Source organism: Sceloporus undulatus, chromosome 1 (assembly GCF_019175285.1).
Source record: "Sceloporus undulatus isolate JIND9_A2432 ecotype Alabama chromosome 1, SceUnd_v1.1, whole genome shotgun sequence".
NCBI lineage: Eukaryota > Metazoa > Chordata > Lepidosauria > Squamata > Phrynosomatidae > Sceloporus > Sceloporus undulatus.
Window position 1 is genome coordinate 86,872,902 of NC_056522.1, and position 20,633 is coordinate 86,893,534.

At 39.9% G+C, this 20,633-nt stretch overlaps 1 protein-coding gene and 1 long non-coding RNA gene across 3 annotated transcripts in view; one reads left to right on the top strand and one right to left on the bottom strand.

Moving 5' to 3' along the window:
* LOC121921925 (SAM and SH3 domain-containing protein 1-like) overlaps positions 1-20,633 on the bottom strand; it is an 802,782-nt gene that overhangs the window by 200,285 nt on the left and 581,864 nt on the right. The gene's annotated exons all lie outside the window — the stretch shown is intronic.
* Positions 11,912-19,099, top strand: LOC121921937. The gene is made up of 3 exons (XR_006102068.1): positions 11,912-12,174; positions 15,284-15,359; positions 18,817-19,099. It is a non-coding gene; the product is annotated as an uncharacterized LOC121921937 (long non-coding RNA).

Below are 20,633 nucleotides of genomic sequence, written 5' to 3' on the forward strand. Positions count from 1 at the left end.
TAATAATAATAATAATAATAATAATAATAATAATAATAATAATAATAATAATTTGTTTTATTTATATACCGCTATTCCAAAGATCATAGCGGTGAACAGCAAGTAAGCTAATTAGCAAGTAAGCTAATTTGCCCCCAACAGTCTGGGTACTCATTTTAGCGACCTCGGAAGGATGCAAGCCTGAGTCGAGCTTGGGCCCTTTTTCTGGTCTTGAACTCGCAACCTTGTGGTTTTGAGTGAATGGCTACAGTACAGGCATTTAACCACTGCACCACCACTACACTCCGAGGGAGTTTGTTCCACTGTCAAACAGCCCATACTGTCAGGAAGTTCCTCCTAATGTTGAGCTGGAATCTCTTTTCCTGTAGCTTGCATCCATTGCTCCGGGTCCTAGTCTCTGGAGCAGCAGAAAACAAGCTTGCTCCCTCCTCAATATGACATCCCTTCAAATATTTAAACAGGGCTATCATATCACCTCTTAATCTTCTCTTCTCCAGGCTAAACATCCCCAGCTCCGTACTGTGGTTTATACTGTGCCTTGCGCTATGTAGTGGCAATGAGAAGGTGATTGGGCAGAGAATGTATTTTTACCATAGTCTTGTAGCAAGGAGAGCCTGTGTGGTGTAGTGTTTGAACACTGGACTACAGCACTGGAGATTAGAGTTTGATTCCAGTGGTTTCAGTTCGAAAATGTCACACACTTTCAGCTCCAGAAAACTCTGTGATAGATTCACCTTAGTGCCTCCATAAATCAGAAACAACTTGAAGGCATGCAACAATGTTACTTGTAGCAGTCTTATTTTTTTAAGCTGCAAAAAGAAACAATTTTAGTTACTTTTTAGGAAATGAAGAAGTGCCTTTGAAAGACTGTAACTATAATGATATCTAATCACAGTGTGGTGACAAAGAGGGCTCTGATATATAACTATAGCAAATTACATTTTAAAAATAATGCCCCAAGCTCTGGAATGGTGTAGTTTCCACCTCCCATTTCAAATATCACCTGAGTCAGCTCTTGACCTCGGGATGTTTACAATAAGTGTTACCATTTGCATTTTGATTAAAATAGCCATCAGTGGGTGTTAACTCTAAGCAAACAAGGCAATTTAACAAGGAAGTTTGTATTTTCCAAAGCTGTTGTAACAGAGACACAATGAAGTCTGTAGGGCGGTATATGCAGGAACAATACACAGGATCAAAAAAACAATACTGCCTTTTAAAAACTTCTGCTTCTGGCTATGGGGTTTGGCTCCTTTGCATGCTGGCCTGTCTTTTACAAGAGGGCACTCACACATATTTTGCAGACAAGGTGCAATTCATATACTGGCATGCCATTAACATAAATGTAACTCCACATGCAATAATACCCCACATGAAACTCCAGGCTCCACAGAACAACATGACAAACAGTACTATGCTACAAGTGTCCAAAGTACTGTCTTGAGCACCTTTCAGAGTTTGCTGTGGTGGTCTTAAGAAAAACAAAACTAAATCCATCCTGTGCACCTTTACTGGGCCAACCAAAAGCTGCAAACACATCGTGTTAGTTTTTCAAACTTCACAGTCTTCTTCATCAGGCAAACATGGTAAAATAGCTTATAGGGGAAAGAATGTGATGGTGCTATAATCAAAAGTGCTTGCAGACAAAAAGTGACCAGCCATGGCCATAAGCACAGTGGGAACAAAGGAAATATAGTAGGCAATAAAGTCTGGCATCTGGCAACATTTGAAGATACAAAGAACCTCCCCCCCCCACAACACCAACTGTATTTGCATCCATCCAGTATGAAGCCACATGTTCCAATGATGATGGGAAAATGCATTTAGACTCTCAGGATAGCCTCTGTAGTCTCAGGTATGGAGATAAATTTAGGCAATAGGCCCAATGAGGTACCTTTATTTGATGCTGGAAGGCATAAAGCCTCAGAAAATGGAGATGCTGTGACTGTAACACTGTCCACCCCATATAGTATTTTACCTGATGTAAAAGCCTCTGATGGTCTGAAACCTGGTATGATGTATTTTTCATGTTTTATTTGCCCAATAAACATATTATCACAGAATCTCTAGCATGCCAATTGCCCGTGACACAACATACAGGCACCCAACCTGCAGATTTGTCAAACAAAATAGTAAGAAAATAAATACAAGGAAAGTGGTCATCGGAAGCCAGGTTTCTTTGCTAGCCCAGACCTGCCTGATCATGCTCAGTAGGAAAAGTCTTGCTATGTGGCAATTCTATGCTAACGTAGGCCCTCTCCAGCCGGGCCCTTTGTGGCACGTCCACGACATGCTAGGGTTGCCTCGGGCCGGTGCGTGCACATGCCCCACAACCCTAGCATGTCGTGCACGCACCACCATTACACAGCACCTTACACATGGTGCATGTAACCATTACATCACAGCTGTGCAGTTTCCATACACAGCTGCGACTTTGCGGCGCAGCAAAAAGGAGCCGCTTTTTTGAGCTCCTTTTCTGCTGCACAGCTGCGCTGCACAATTTGTATGCTGTGGCGCAGCTGAGCAGCAGAGACAGGCACCAGGAGGCACCTCTTCTGGGTGGTCTGTACCCCGCCATAGTTGTATTGTACTTGCTGAAACATAGGATAATCAGGATACACATGTAGAAGATAACTATTATGTGGGCTACATTGTAGAGGAGGACAATGGCAAACCACCTCTGAGTATTCACTGCCCAAGAAAATCCTACAGAAATCCATGGGGCCACCATAAATTAAGAGACAACTTGAAGGCATACATCCACCTACAATTGATAGATAGAAAAGGAGGGATATTATCCTGGTTGTTTCGGGGAAAACAGGATGAGAATTACTGCAATGATTGTTCTTTTGGTTTCAATTTTCTGCACAGCTACCGTGCTGTAGATCCCTGTTGAGTGTTGAACTATGTTTATGGGAGACCAGGGTTCCAATTCATACTTGGTTATGGAAACCCACTGGGTGACCTTCGGCAAGTTATAATCAGCCCTAGAGGAAAGCAACTGCAGAACCCCTATGAACAAATCTTGCCAAGACTGCCTCCCCACCTCATTCCCCCGAGTTGCCATAAGTTGGAAACAACTTGAAGGCATATAGCCACAAGCATTTTATGGAGTTTACAGTAAAGGCAACATTAAAATATTAGTCCAACCACTCCTTAACAAATAGCCTTCAGTTAAAATAAGTTGTGTGCATGTAATTGCTGATTTCTACCTATCAAAATATGAGAAGATAGAGTACCAATTGCTAATGCTTATTTATATATTCCATTTTAAGCAATGAATGTGTTATATGTTCATATATGATAATTATTGCACCAATTAAATTTGATTTTCTATTTTGCATCCCCTTCCAAAAAGTTGTAACTATGAGGAAGCTTTATTTATTCCACAAGATGCAATAATTAAATATTCATATATATTATTTGCAGCTCTAATTCATAATATATACATATTTATGCACACAGTGTAGTGCGCTTAAACACTTTAATCATCTTTACAACAGACAGTAGTTCCTCAGCACTCTAAAAAACACAGCCAATATTTGGGAAGTTTTAGCACACATCTTTTAGTGCTTGGAAGCAAATGCACCATAATAAAATAAAATAAAAAAAGATATCAGATGCCCACTTTGTATATTCTAAATCAGGTCAGAGCAATTGCTTTTGATACAAACCAAAAGGTTAAAAGCATGAAAAATGTATTTCTCATTCAGTGGGACAACTGAATTTTGAGATGTGTGCATGTATCCCAGCGTGGTGTAGTTGTTTGAGCATTGAACTATGACTCTGGGGACTAGGGTTTGATTCCCAGCCATGAAACCCACTGGGTAACCCTGGGCATGTCACATGCTCTCAGCTTCAGGGGAAGGCAATGACAAACTCCCTCTGAACAAATCATGCCAAAAAAGATTTGCCAAGAAAATATTGTGATGGGTTCACCTTAGGCTCGCCATAAATTGGTAACAACTTGAAGACACACAACAGCCGTGTGTGTGTGTGTTCAAGGCTGGCATTGTTACTTCTGAAACAAAAAAAAATGTCCTTTTTATTTCAAAAGTAATAGTGTCAGCCTCAAACTCAAACTGTATTAACCCTATGCTCAAAACCCCTAACTCTACAAATTAGGTGTGCTACTTATATTAATGCATTTTTAAAAAACTGAAAGTGTTTCAGACCTGAATGAACAGAGGAAAATGTTGTCATCTCAAAGAATCTAAACATAAATCCTTAGGACTATCTAAATATTTCTGACTCATAAGGAGAAAGGAAAAGATCATTTCCTTTTGTCCTGCATACGGATGTTCTTAACAATAGTTTCATGTCCTGTGCAGTAGTTCTGAGAATATATTACTAATGTAGAACCAGCATTTAAATGCCTATCCCAATTCCAAACAGCAACACTGTCAATTAGAAACCCAAACTGAAGGAATTAGTGACACTCTCATAATCACAATTACGTTTCTTATTACCATGTCTTCCCAAGTATCAGGTGCTATAAGTTCATTTTTCATCCTCAGAGCCCTGTTGTTTCATTTAAAAACAATGTTGTAAACTACCTGTATTTCATAATCTGAATATAAAACTGTGTTTTCTACTGGCAAAGAATGTATCTCCATATATCTTGTATCCAATTTTCATGACAAATTTCCAGCAAAGTATGTGTTCCAGCAAAAGATTAATCTTAACATACACACATCAGCAGTCTGCCTCATTGAGGAATTTGTGACATATCTAGTATTAAGCATATTTAGTTTAATTCTAGGAGAAAAAGAGGGGGAAGGTAGTAAAGAGGGGAGGGGAGGGATTGATAAGAGCTTATTTATTTAAGGACATTTTAATATTGTTTTCTATTTTTTAAAAAATAAAAAACCCTGAAATCAGATTATAACAAATGGTAAGACAAAGGCAACCCCCCTCTGAATAAATCGTGTGAAGAAAACCCCATGATAGGTTTGCCTTAGGGTCACCATACGTCAAAAACAACTTGAAGCCACACAACAACAACATAAACAACAGATTATTGTAATTGGCTTTATCAATGTACAATGATGAGTATAAAACCAAATAATAAATAACAAACCAATCTGGCAAACCAAGGCAAGGTATCTCTGAAAATTTATCACAGACAAGCATACACACTGTAACTTCCAACTGTCCTGGTTTGACAGGGACAGTCCCTATTAATCCTCTGTCATCTCACTTTTTAAGGCACTTTTAAAATGCCCCAGCTTCTCTCTCCTCCCCCCCATTTAACTCTTCATCCTCAGTTTACTTCAATCGGCACAAAATGAGTTGAACTCATTTTTAACCAACTGCACTCAGTTAACTCAATGGAAGGAGAAGAAAGGTGGGGATGGAGTTTTGTTCTTCTCAATAAGCTCAGGCAAAAGCAAACTGCTATGGCCTCTCCTCACTTGGGTTTTCTTCATCATAACTGTCACCATCTGGAATACACTTCAATATTGCTTGACAACAGACACCTTGTTTTTTATCTGTGAAATGTTGGAGGTTATGATGCATACATTTGTTGACATGGAAAAGTGATTGTCAAGACATTGAATACTCTGGCTTGGAACCTCCTGAAACCGTTAAATAATCGTATTCCCCTCGGCCCAAGTTTAATCAAAATAATGCTGTATCACTTCTTCTTTAAGCATTCTGAAATTTCAAATGTCTTTTACACACAACACAAAATCTAAGCAAAAGTCTATCTCGTTAAGTAAGAAAAAGACAATAATTTTCAATGTTCACCTCTGGAATTCCCTGCTCCTTGGGAATCAAACTTTAATCAGAGTTATTGACATATTTAGGTGTTCAGTAAGCACATCATGTAAACACATTTAGGAGGGCAGGATGCTAACCCTACCCCTTCCATCATGGCTTGTCCATGTGAAAGCAATGCATCCGAAGAGGAAAAACTTCAGAAAACAGAAGGAGCACTTTTTCCCCTCATGTTCAGACCAGGAGTCTTTTCACACTTCAGAGAGAGAGCACTATGATTCCACTTTGACAGTCATGCCTATGGAATTGTGGGCCATGCAGTCTGGTGAGGTCCCAGAGTTTTTTGGCTGGACATTCTAAGTACCCTCCCTAGGGTTCCATATCCTGCTGCCATGGCAGTTAGAGTTGAAACATAATGCTATAAATGTGTAGTGTGAAAGGGCTGCAGCTCTCTCACACCAGGACACTACATTTTTAGAAATGCAAATCAAACCAAGATTGCAATACATATTTCACATCCTGAATATATTTCAGGTAAGGTACTGGAACGGGGTGTGACTTAGAAAAGCAGCTGCTCCTGGTTAGGACAGCTCAACTGGAAAGTAAACATTCCTGCCAAATGTTAAATAAAGTGAGGACCAACTTTATTTCATAAACTGTGGCTTTTCAGAACCAACCACTCAATGTCTTGATGTATTTGAGAGAGGGAGATGGACTGAGAGGGAGGGAAATTGAAAGGCAAGTGAATACAGGATTAAACACTATTCAGAGCATCTCTCTAAGCTATTCTCTCAATTAATATTTTGAGGAGTTAGTGAACAGAAGGATTATTTTACAGGGGAAGGATGAGCAGGAGGAATTTTTCTCTTCAAGACTAGTGAAATGCATCACTGATAATACAATAGCTTTCCAGGACCATGCTAAAAGCATTTTAGGAATTTAAAAAAAGGGGGGCTTGCTTAATTTCCATTTAAAAAGGAATGGTTGACAGTTAGGTATAGACTTTTGCTGTACTGTATTTTTTACTCTCTCAGAAACAAACAGCACATCATATCTGTGGCAAAAAATGGAGTAATAGTCAAATAATCAGATTAAAGATGGCTGCTTCTGCATACTGTGGAATTCATACTCATCAGCAATTGCTTGGTGTGGGGAATGAATGGGCACATTTTTATTCACAGGGGTTATTTGCATATTTGTATTAATATATTATTTCAGAATTTAGACCAGAGATGAGAATCACATAACCTACAGATGGCATTTAAGCTCCCAGCTTTACTCACTATTGACTATGCTGCCTAAAATTACTAGGAATTATAATCTGGAGGGCCATGTGATCCTTTACCTCCAGCATGTAAAGATGGCGGAGCTCGTGTGTATAGGGCGCCGCCATCTTTACGCCCTTGTCACGTGGTAGGGGTGAGGCCGGTATGGATGCTAGGTCCTCAGCCAACCCCTAGCACATGACAGGGGCGCCACAAAGGCCTGTTTGTAACGGGCCATAGATTCTTTTAAAAATTAAATTTGAGGTGAGATTTAGAATCCAGCTAAGGAAATCTATGCATTTACAAAGGCTTTATCATGCATATAAATCGGAGGCTTAGGATCCAGAAGCAGGTATACAGAATGCCAGTGCTGACTTTTGTTGCTGCTGCTGTTATTTCCCATCAATTTGACTTCAGATTATGGCAAACATATGAATGAGAGACCTCCACAAGTCTTGGATGTCAGCTGCCTTATTGTCTTACAAACTCAGGCCTGTGGCTTCCTTGATTGAAACAAACCATCTCTAATGCTGTCATCCTCTTTTCCTACTCCTTGATCCTTTCCCCAGCATTAGTATTTTTTCAGTGAGTCATGTTGTCTCATGATGTGTTGGAAGCATGACAACCTCAGTTTAGTCAACTGGATTCTAGTGAGAATTCAGGTCTGTTTTGCTCAAGTAGCCATTAATTTGCTTGCTTAGTGGTCAATGGTATCCATAGAATTCTCCTCCAGCACCACATTTCAAATGAAATGATACCATCCAGCTTTCAAAACCTTACATACAAACAATGCTGATGGCCTTCACTTACAGATTGCAGTAGCATACGCATTCAAACATCCACTTGTATATATATATGTTCAACTGCAAGTGCAGTTTGCTGTGTGTAAGAATCTTTCTAAATACACCAAAGTTAGAATGGGGCCTTGTCTTATAAAATTAATGTGTGTCTATGTGCCTTCAAGTTGATTATCAGTTTATGCTGACCTCATTGATTTCACAGAGGTTTCTTGGGCAAGGAACCCTCAGAGGTGGTTTTGCCAGTTCCTTCCTCTAAAAAATAGTCTGCAGCACTTGGTATACTGTAGTAAAATTGAGTAACAGTAATAACAGATAAATTTAAAATGCAAAATATTATCCTAGTTAATAACAAACATTTGTTCTTGCTATTGTGTGTCTTCAAGTCATTGCCAACCTATGGTGACCTAAGGTGAACCCATCAGAGGATTTGCTTGGCAAGATTTGTTCAGAGGGAGTTTGCCTCTGTAGTTGGGAAAGTAATTGCCCAAGGTGACTTGCCCAAGGATTTCCAGTTAGTGGGAATTTGAATCCTGATCTCCAGAGCTATAGTCCAACACTCAAACCATTATGCCATGTTGGTTCTAGTCCAAAATATACTAAGAGTGAAATTAACATTGAAGCCCTATGTTATTTGGTTACCATGATATACTTGGGATCAAGTCTTAAACATACTTACTAGAGGTTAAGCTCAACTAAACATAGGGCTCTACTGCTGATATGTTGTTGTGACCTGCACATGGTGACTCAATATCCCCAGTCCTCCACTGTTCTGCTTAGTTCCTGCAAATTCATGTCCCTGACCTCCCTGATTGAATATATCCATCTGCTGTGTGGTCTTCCTCTCTTTCTACTACCCTCTATCTTTCCTAGTATTATTGTCTTTTGTAGTGATCTATGTTTTCTCACTATATGGGCAAAGTACAACAGCCTCAATTTGATCATCTTGGCTTCCAAGAAGATTTCAGGCTTATCTGTTCAAGGACCATTTACTTGTCTCTTTGACTGTCCATGGTACCCTAAGCACTCTTCTCCAGCACAACATTTCAAATGAGTTGATTTTCTTTCTGTTTGCTTTCTTTACTGTCCAGCTCTTGCATCCGTACATGATGATAGGAAATACAATGCCTTGGACTATTTTCTCTAAGGTCCAAAACACACTGCAGAAATAATCCAGTTTGAAACTGCTTTAACTGCCCTGGCTCAATACTAGGGAAGTCTGGGAACCATAGTTTTGGGAGACATTCAGCCTTCTCTGTCAGAGAACTCTGGTGCCACAATAAACTACAGTTCCCAGGATTTCCTAGCACTAAGCCAGGGCAGTTAAAGCAGTCTCAAACTGGATTATTTCTGCATTGTGTTTTGGACGTATCTTTAGTGTTTAGAAGTATATCTTTACTCTTTAGGATTTATTTTCTAATTCTTTCATAGCTGCCCTAGTCTTATTTCTTGACTGCAGTCACCATTCTGATCAGTGTTCTACATTAAGCCTGCCTTTGCACTTTCATCTTTGAATGCTGATATGCCTGGAATGAAATTAATAGTATAATTCTATCTTTAATTAGGCTTACTGTTTAGCAGTGCACTTAAGACTTGATCCCAAATGTGTCATAGTACATGAATAACAAGAAGCATCTACTACCACAGCCTTGAATTTTCAGGACCTGAGCAAGGGTATTGATAACAGGGTGTCTTAAAGGTCTCTCATTCATAGGGTCATCATAAGTCAAAACTGACATGATGGCCATTAACAACCAAGTATAGCCCCTTACATGTCAACTCAGAATGTAGCCTTACTGAGTTCAATTACACTTACTCTCATGCAAGACTGTATATACAGTTATCACTTTAATTCATCCTCAAAAGGAAAAAAAAGGTTAACTAAATTGGACTGATGTGAAACTTAAAAGGAAGCCATAAATTCCAATGAAAACTGTAAAACACAAAACAAAACCCAAACTATCTAGTAATTCTGGTTACAAACACGATGTTTTTCTGGAATTGGTTTCTTCTATTTGTGAGGCCTCATAACCAGAGAAGAAGAAAAAAAAATGTCTGTCTTTTAACTAGCTAGCAGTTCCCAAAATAGTCTGTCAATATTTTACATTTTTAGAACACAGGTAATAAGGGGATAAGCAAACATTTCATTTGTGTTAAGTTAGAACTCACCCCTGTAAATGGAGAAAGCTCCAGATGTTTTAAAAATCCAAACTCATGAAGATGTTAAACCTTTTATTCATGATGTAGATTGAGGTGGGCATCTGGATGGATACACCTGGTGTGGGAGGGCTGCCAAGGTGGATAGTCTACCCCACTGTCCTCTCCCACTGCCTTTTTCACTTGCTGCCCTCACTGCCACCTTGGTTCTTCCCCCAAGGAGCAGGGGAGAGACCCAGGGCAGGCACGGCAAGCATTGAAGCCACGGGGGGCACACCCCCTCCGCTGCCTCACCGCTGCCTCACTGGCTTGGCTCCCTCCCCAGGGATAGAACGGGGCTGGTGATGAAGCCATGAGGGGGGCACTCGCCCCTGTGATGCCCTTGCTACTGCCTTGGTTCCCTCCACATGGATGGAATTGGGCTGCCGATGGACCTATGAGGGGTGTTCTCACCTTTCCATTGTCTCACTACCACCTCGGCCCCTCCCTGGGGACAGAACCAGGCTGGTGACAAAGCCACTTGGGGCATGTTCGTCCCTCTGCTGCAGTGGGAGAAGGGCCCCACTAGGTGTCACCCCTCCTCTGGGGTGTCACCTGGTGTAGTTCACATCCCCCACACCCCCCAGTGACACCACTGTCCAGATCTATGTGAGTTATGGCTCATTGAAGCTGTCACTCAAGAACATCTGAAAAAATACATGATTCCCATCCCTGATGTAAACAATTTCTGCACATATAAGTCACAGAGAAGCTCAGCCAACTGGTTGAACAGACATAGGGCCTGTACAGATTGGCACTTTGTGCCGGTCTGGGCTCAAACTAGGGTTGCCTGAGGGCTGAGTATTTACATGCTCCAAGCCCTTCTCACAGCATCCAAGAGCCATCTTGATCTGTGCCTGTCCAGACGGCATGCGCCATGATGACGTTGCTCATGTGCAGTGTCCAAACAGCACTGCACATGAGGGGCATCCTAAGGCTTATGGCACCCCTTCTAGGGTGCAAACAGGAGCTGGGTTTCGTGGATCTTTTTTTGAGTGGGTTGGAGACATGGCGTGTGGTTGCCACGTCCCCAACCCAGTGCTTCCAAGAGCTTCCAGGGGTGGCACAGAGCCGCCCCTGAATGGGCTGCCTGTACAACCTCATAGTCAATATTTAAATTGTTGTATAGCTTTATGACAGTTTGTTCCTTAAGCTTAAATCTCATTAGTAGTCCCAACTACAGCAGACCTAGTGAATGAAATGCATACCATGGAAGATTACTTTGGGAGACAAATGGTGGCCGGGGGGGGGGGTACTTTCCTAAATAGCAACTTGCAGTAAGAATGTGTTTTAAGAAATGTGAAGTCGAAGGCTTTCATGGCTGGCCTCCATAGTTTTTTGTGGGTTTTAAGGGCTATGTGGCCATGTTCTAGAATAGTTCCTTCCTAACATTTTTACGAAAGCTTGAAACAAAATATGGCAACACACACAGGGCCAGTGCTCATCATCCATTTATTTGTTTGTTATTATTGTAATTACTTTCCATCTATTGTGTCTTTGTGACCTCTGATTGTACATTGTTTAAGGAGGTTTGCTCAGCAATTCTTAATTTAGTGTGCTGCTGCTAGAAATATTGTTTAAAGTGTAGTCCTTCTGGTATCATGTTTATTTTGAAAATGGAAAATGATACATTGGACAACTTGGATAAATATTTTGCAGCACTCATGTTTACATCTCTAATGACAAAATAAATATCACTGACCATTAGAAAAATGGCTCATAACCCAAATTATCATGCACACAGAGTAAAACCAGCAATGGAAAGTGTAGAAAGGACAGGTGGTAACACAAATTTAGAAAATGTATAAATGAGCTCCTTGTTCAAGAAGGTTTGTCTAAGGAGATTTACCCAAGATGTGGTTTCCTCAAAGCTTCCTGTTCCAGTCAAACCACAAAACTGAATGGAGGGCTCCCAACCCTATTAATCTAGGATTTAATTCAGGGGCACCTTTCCAACATCCGAAAGCCTCTCAAGGCAAAGGGTTGGTGTGGTATATGTGTGTTTTCTCCAAAGTCACAGTCCAATGCTGAAAACACTACACCACCCTGGATCTCTGGTGAACCTTTTATGTCCTAACAATTCAGTTGAGTAACTTTGCATATTGAGTTAACTAGTTTATCCCTAAGGGTACATCTGTACAAGTCATTGCAGATTGTGTCTCTAATTAATATTGCTGAGCATGATGAATCATAAGGTGAGTTTCTGATTACAATTCTGTGTAGTACAGGGAGAAAAACAGAGTTGGACTCTTGAAGGGTATGTGTCTCTGCATGTGGATGGATGGACAAATGATGCTGTGATTCCTCTAGCTCCCCTAGAAATACATCCAGAGCTTGTCACCAACAGGTTGCTTTAAAAAATAAATTACTGTAGTATATTTTTAGACTGCCTGTCTATTCAATTATTAGACTGTCAGTGTTTGGAGAAGATGGCCCAACAAAACCAACTGTATGTAACTGATATGATTGTGAGTGACAGTTGCTGGAGGGTTGACCTGAAGGTGAAGGAAAACAAAATTTTATACACAGTCTGTTTCATCAGTTCTGCTTAGTTACAGCTGCCAGGGGCAAGGATTTGTTATCAACTCACATACTCTGCTATTAAAATGTATTATGGCCTTGCTTGGTATCTTGCCACTCTTTGAGTTTCTTGACTTGTTCCCAGTTTTCCTGGATTTGGAATTAAAATCTCCCTCTGTTGGCAAAGCAAAGATGCTCATTGAAATGTAGATTTCAGTGCAATTTCAGCTGATGCTTTGGCGATAATTTTTTCATTCTATTTTTGAGCAGTGCTGAAGCTATAATGTATGCTTTCAGAGACACTACAAAAAACTCACAAATGGGTTAGCAAAGTTTGTACACTGCCAAAGGGAGATGAGTCATATCTTATATGTGTATTATGCATATAAACATACTTGGGCTTCCCAAATTTGACTGTTTTGAGGTAAAACTGATATGGTAAAAGGGATATAAATTGACTAAATATTGAATGTAAACTGACTGAATAAAGTTTAACAACTTTAGATATGGTAAATGCTATATAAACTGATTGAATAAAATGTATTCACAACAGTAAATAAATAACTGTACAGCCAATAGAGTATATTCACTTCTGACTGAAACCTGTTAACACCTTTATTCCAGATATATTACGTAGAGATACTCTGCTATTAATTTCCAGAAGAGCAGCCAGGTTAATCTGTTGTAGCACAGTCAGCAGAGAGTGTTACAACATCTTAAAGACAAATTTATGATGACATAAGACTTTGTAGATTAAAATCTATCTCAGAAAAGATGTGAAATTGTATCCCAAATTGGCAAATGTATGGTGCCACCTATGTACCTCATTCGTATGAGAATGTATATATGGACATTTTTGGTAGCTGTGTCACTATTCTTAAATATACGTCACTGCTTTCCTAATAATTTGAAGAGTTATATGCAGTTCATTAGATCAAGATTCATCCAGCTCTATATAGCAAAAATCACTGAATGTGATGAATAATCTAATTTCCAAATAGTCATATCATGCAGTCTATCAGACAGTGTTTTTGACCCTGTCTTTGGTTCAAGTCATATTGTAGTTTAACTTTGGAAACAAATGGGCCGCCTAAGGTGGCCTGAATCTGGCCTGGAAAAGAGTGGTAAAAAGCCACTCCTTGAAAGCAGCCAGCTTCAGGACTGTGGCATCTGAGTGCCATTGCCTGGGGCTGATCAGGGGCCAATTGCAGCTAGAGTGGCCAGAGGCTGCTTCAAGCCACCTGCTTTACCCCTTTGTCACTGTTGCTGACTGTGAGTTTACTAAGTATATGGCTGGCATAATCTTCATAAAATTCATATCAATTGCTTTTCAGCCAATAAAAAGTGTATTTTTTCATACATTAGAATACAAGTAAGTACATGGTGTAATGGTTTGAGCATTGGACTATGACTCTGGAGAACAGGGTTTGAATCTCTGCTCAGCCATGAAACTCATTAGCTAATTCTGGGCAAATCACACTCTCAGCCTCAGAGGATGGCAATGGCAAACCCCCTCTGAAGAAACTTGCCAAGAAAATATCACCTTAGGGCCATAATAGGTTGGAAATGACTTGAAGGCACACAACAACAAAGTGCAGTCAGCCCTCCATATCCACAGATTCTTTATCCATGGCTTGAAAATATTTTTTAAAAATATTTTTTTTAACAAAAAGCAAACCTTGATTTTGCCATGTTATATAAGGGAAACCATTTTACTATATCATTGTATTAAATGGAACTTGAGCATCCACTGATTTTGGTATCCACTGGGATCCTGGAACCAAACTCCAGTAAATACTAAGGGCCCACTTTAAGTTTTAGAAACATGCTTGATGACATGTTGAATGACTGATCGAGTTAAGTGTTAAAAACTCCTACAATCTGCCTGCTTTTAAAAAAAAGGTCTTTGTTGATTAAATGGAATATGCCTTTGCTATGTGATGTCAACAACAAAAAGGGAAAGATATGAAAGCAAGATATGTCCTTAGCACAGAAGTTATTTTTTTCTTTGCTAAGCTTGTTTATTGCTCTCAAGCAAAAGTATTCTGTAAAGACATTACTTTAATTCCAATGTCTTTATGATCTGAGACATGAAGAAGTACATGTTAATACCCTATCAAATAGATGCACTATTAAGATGATATCCCATCTGCTTAGCAAATGTCCAAACCCCCATGACACCTGCTTAGGGTGGAGAAAGGGCACATGCATTGCTATAGGTTTTGGTACTTCTGCAATACAAAGCAGCTCTTGTCTTGGAACTTAGCACAGCAGTAGCCCTGAAAAGTTTTGGAATATTTCTACCACAGAGTTTAATCCTGAGAGTGAACAAGACTTTAAATAGCCTCTCATGACTACCAACATACTACTGATATAAAAAAAAAGTCCCTGAAGGTATTTTTTTTAAAAAATAATAAATTTTCATTTATGTTTGAGTAAAAATAAGGTTTTTATTTTCATTTTGGCACATTTTTAACAGGATTGATTTAAATGAGTTTATTGGGCACAGAAGCATTTCCTTTGCCCAATTTTCCTGAAAAAAATTGGTTTATCAACGATTAATTCTCAAAATCCATAGAAGCTAGGAGACCTGAGGGGAGGAGAATTCAGACAAAGGCTGCATGACATGACCCCCCCCCCCCCCCCCCACCACCACCACTGTTCAATAAGATGTCCTGGTTACTTCCCGATAACTGTTCATTAAATACCACTGATACTTTTGTGCATATCTATTTCCCTTCCATGCTAGAATGTAAGTATCTTTTTTGTTTGTTCCTTCTCTAGATCAGATGCACCTCACAATTCTGACTTGTGGAGCAGCTTGCAGCAGGCCAGCCCCCTTTGAATCAGGACTGGGATGGTGAGAAACATAGAAACATAGTCCAGGAACATCTTGAAGGGCAAGAGCAAGACCATGCTTTAAGGTCTAGCGTTCAAATGTGGCAAAATAAATAAATAAAAAACGCAGCTCCAGACAATCACAGAACTAGAGATGACAGTAGCATCATAAAGATGGGCTTGAATCATGTTTACAAAATTCAATTTCTGACTGTTTTCAATCAGTCTAGTACATCCAGTTTTGACCCCCTCTTCCTGAGGAGTCAGCAATGTAGTGTAAATCTCCTTTGGCCTCAACATAACTTTCCAACAGTGCTACACACTCCCTCAGAGTGTGGTGTAGTCTTCTTCTTTGGAGGTCCTTAAGTAGAGGCTGGTTGGCCATCTGTTCGGGTTGCTTTGATTGTGAGTTCCTGCATAGCAGAATGGGGTTGGACTGGATGGCCCTTGTGGAGGTTGGAAGAGTCCAACTCTAAGATTCTATGATTCTTCAGAGCTGCCATCAAAAAGGCTACTTCCTATTTGACAAACCGTTTACATTATCATCTCAGAATACTAGGTTTTCCCAGAAATTACCCAGTTCCTGATTGTATCTCCATTTTGCATAACATTTCCTTTCTAAAACTGCAGTACAGTGAAGAATAAAGTCCCAGATGAGCCATAGCTACTGGCTGCAGAGAAAACTTGGACATGGTAGTAATATAAAACATAATAGTGTTGCTGAATTTACACACAAATGACAGTGGCAATGTGCCAAATGCATTTCAGTAATCAGTTAAGTGTTAAAAAAGACTAGTAATTTAGAGTCATATAGATGGAACTCTTACTCCATACATTGGAAGTATAACAATATAGCATTATTATACGAATGGCATCATTTCTAAAGTATAAGCATGAATTAAATGGTTACAAGAGCCTCTTTAACGAAAATCAAAGTTATTACAAAACACCTCTTCACAGAACAGATAAAATGATAACCCAAGCATTAAGTATAATTTCTTTCTATGTTACAAGCCACCTTGTATTCTCATCCTCTATGACTTCCCTGTTTATATGAGGAAATACATTTTATTAGAAATAATATTTTTAAAGGCAAAGTTCTCAAACATTTTGACAACAATTATTTTCAAATGAAAATACTGATAATATACCAACAGAAGCAAAAAAACCTACCTGTGCGGATTTAAACTAACTTCAGTACATATTGAAAGACACAGCTGTGACAGTCTGTATCAGCATAAAAAGATATAAAAGGTTTATGTAATACCTTTGAGACTAACTGAGATAAAGACATGTCTAGGATAAACTTCTACAGATGTCAGTCTTCCTCTAGATTGGAGTCCATGAAAGCTTACACTAGAAGTCTCATTTTTTAGATTTCAAAGGCATTCCAGGATTCTTTCTGTTATTTCAACAAAGATGCTTCTGTTGTATGTCTTTAAGTCACTTCTGATTTATGGAAACCCTAAGGTGAACCTATCATGGAGTTTTCTCAGCAATACATGTCCAGCGAATTTTGTCATTGCCTTTATCTGAGGCTGAGAAGGTGTGACTTGCTCAGAGTCAATCAGCAGCTTTTCCTGTTTGAGTGGGGATTCAAACCCTGGTCTCCAAGAATCTTGATCCAACACTCAGACCACTACACTACACTGACTCAAGGCTCTCTTGTGTTATTGGGCAAATGTTTTCTCAGTGTAGCATGTGGAAGAGAACTATAATAAATAATGTGGCCCAGGCCACTTTTTAAAATTTGTGCTACAGCTCTTCAAGCAAATTTACAGGGCCAGTCCAACTAATTTTGCTGCCTAAAGCAAAAGACAGGATGATGCCCTCACACCAAAAGGACTGGCAGATTTAACATAGGCAGTGTGGCACACCCAATCTGTCCTCCAACAAAGGGGAATGGCCAGGGAAGCTTCCACTACAGCATCACAGCAACTGCCCCCTAAAGTGGTTGCTTCACTTTGCCTAATTTTCGAACCACCCCTGCTGGAGTGATGTGGCTGTCTTATCTCTGCTGTTACACCCATGTACCCTGGGCCTTCATTTTTTGCTTGGAATTACTCTGACTAAAATCTGAAAGTTATTTATTTATTTATTTATTTATTTATTTATTTATTTATTTATTTATTATTTTTCTGTTTTTCTCCTGGGGTGGATTTGAAGGCAGCTCACAGATAAAATTGGTTAAACACTTACCAACAGAATTTTAAAACAATTAAAACAATTTCATTTAAACAGTATAAAATTATGCCCGAATACCAAAGATATAAACATAAAGAAACATAGTACAACCACCCCCCCCCCAACAAGAAGCCTCCCTGAGAGTGATTATATATTAAAAACCTGTTTGGAACAAAAATCTCTTTGCCTGCCAGTGAAAGGAGAGGAAGGAGAGAGCCAGCCTAGACTCTCATGGGAAGGAGTTCCAGAGAGTCAGAGTAGCAACTGAGAAGGCTCTCTCTTGTGTCCTTACCAAGTGAGCCTGTGATGGTAAGACTGAGAGAAAGCCTTCCCCTGGAGACCTTAGAGCTCCGGGAGTAGGGGTGTCACTGGGAGGTGCAAGGAATACAGGTTGCACTGGGTGACACTCTAAGTGGGGTGACATCACTGCTCTCCAGATGTGGTCAGCAGGTGCAGATAGACTCTAAGGCTTGTTGTCTGCATGTGAGGAGAGTCTCTCTGCCTCTGAGCCTGGCTGGAAGACATGGCTGAGATGCAGCTCAGGGGCCAGAAAGACATCCTCCCAGGAAATGAACTGGTAGCCAGTAAAACAATTTGAACTAAGGAGGTATATGCTCCCTATGATGTGAAGTTTCAAAACAGTTTCCAAAAGCAGAACAGCTTCAATCTAAATCAGTGTAGAACGTTCCAGCTGGTACTGAATGTTTAAAAAGAAAAAAAAAAAACTCATGTGCTACTCTTGTTATTCATCATCACTAGGATTATTTCCTATCCGTTAATAAGTTACGTAGGTGATGTGGATGATTCTTTCACCTCGATGGATACTACACTACCGTAAGAGTCATATTCTATGCTGATGTTATATATGTAAGATAATCCCCCTCCCCCAGTGTGAAATCAAAGGAAGCCCAATTTCACATTTTCTATGTAGAAATGGGAAACAGGGGCTCACAGGTCATATGCACAATTATAGGATGAGAGACTGGCTGGTATAATGATTGTAGTATAAGACTATGGTCAGCAAGGGCCATGTTGAAATTTCCACTCTCCCAGGAAATACAGTGATCTTGAATCAGCTAGCAATCATCTGTCATCCTAACCTATCTCAAAGGTGAGCTGTTACAGAAACAGTGGGAGGGGAGGGGACCACTCTGAGTTCCTTGAACAAAAGAAAACATTGACTGACTGTTTGTTTGATTGATGGGATTTATATCCTGCCTTTCTCCAAAAACAGGATTCATTTTGAGATGAAAAGGCTGAATAGTAATATCGTTAAATTTTGTGTGCATACGCAGGTCAAAGTAGATGCTTGCAATTTCTGGCAACAGAAGAAACAGAGCCTAGTGGAATCTTGAAGAATAATGGGTTTATTTTAGCAGGAGGTTTCCAGGATTGCAATCTACTTCTTTAGATTCACTGAATGACAAGATATCACAAGACTCTTTTTCCGTCACTTATACTGAAACAGATGAATGCATCTATCACTTTGAAAACTGCTTTACACACATATTCTGTAAAGTGTGCAGATCTGGGGGATTTGTATGCTTACTCCTGAAATAAAATCTTCCAGAACTGAGAGATGGACTCAAAAGTCAAATGCTATTAAGGAGACAAGGTGTGGAAATATCTCTTCTGTGAGGGCATTAGACTACGAAAGAAATACACTTTTACTAAAGTACTGATGTGACTCATTTCAAGTACTACTTTTAGAGCCTGGTTTCAAGCAGCTGATGTGTGCTGGCAGGCAGCTAAACAGCAGGAGAGAGGAGTGTGAACGTGTCATTGCTGATGTTGTTGCTGCTGCTACAGAAGCCACCACATGCAGTTTAAAAAATGCAAGGCAGCAAGGAGGAAGTGACCTGGGAATTCAGGAAAACTGGAAGGGGTAACCGAAGAACATTGTTGCCCTGTACTTTTCCTCTAGTGTCTTCAGAACTCTGTTGGTCACAGCTAGAGTAGCCCAACTGAATCAACAGGGTTTACACAAATGTTCATTCTCCAACGTCTTATTGATTCAAATATGTTTATCCTGTCTGGGACCAACAATTGCATGTGGGTCACTGAGTTCAGAGGGCAAGACCAAAAAAGGGGGGGGGGGGGGAGGCATTCAGAAAGAATCTCATTTGGGAAAGAGATTTGTAACATTTGTGATTTTAGGCAGCTCCCTTTTCTGCTGTCTTTCAACAGCCACCTCCATGTGAATATTAGTTTTTCTATATTGCACACCATGCCCTGAGGATATAAATTCCAAGCACAAGATTGCTCTCCTAGATCCATAAAAAATGGGACAACAGAGAGGAATCAAACTGATTGTCCTCAGGCCAAAGGATCTAAAGATTGTATGTACAGCGCTGTATAAATATACAGCGCTTTATAAATAAAGATTAATAATAATAATAATAATAATAATGTATGCCTGAGATCTGCAAACTGGAGGCATGTATCATAAATGATATAGGGATAATTATCACATAAGCCTGTAACATAATATTTTTCTGACATCTTTAAAAGATATACAGGTTGAGAATTCCTTATCTGGAAGTTGGAAATACTCCCAAATCCAAAATTGTCTTCATAGATATGGCAGGAAGATCTCTGTGTGATATAGAACTGAAGAAAATTAAGAGGTCTATTTCACATGGAAGGCCACAACAGACAGAAGATGTTCACTCTGAACAAGAGCAGAAAAAGGAAAATAAGTATAGAGGTGAGTTGAAATAACATGCCCCCCATCCTTCTTCATGTAGTCTAAGAAAGATTTACATTGCTTGACAAGAATTCATATGTTCTCTAGTTTCCAGGATGTGTGGTTAAAGGATGCTTCAAGTGACAGGAACAATATTCTGAGTTGACATCTAGGAAGAAGGGCTACAAGCATCCATGATGTCCATGCCCACTAATAGGAAATATTAAACAGGAGAATAAACACGGGCTCCTAGAATCATAGGCGGGATACAGACCGCCAATTTGGGGCGGTCTGGCCCCGCCCCTTTCCCCGGAGTATCGGGGCTTCAGTGGCTACACCGGCAGCCGCTGAGGCCCCGATCCGCCGCTTTTCGGGCTGCGGGGAAGCGGCAAAAGGCCGCTTCCCCGCAGCCCGAAAAGGGGTGTC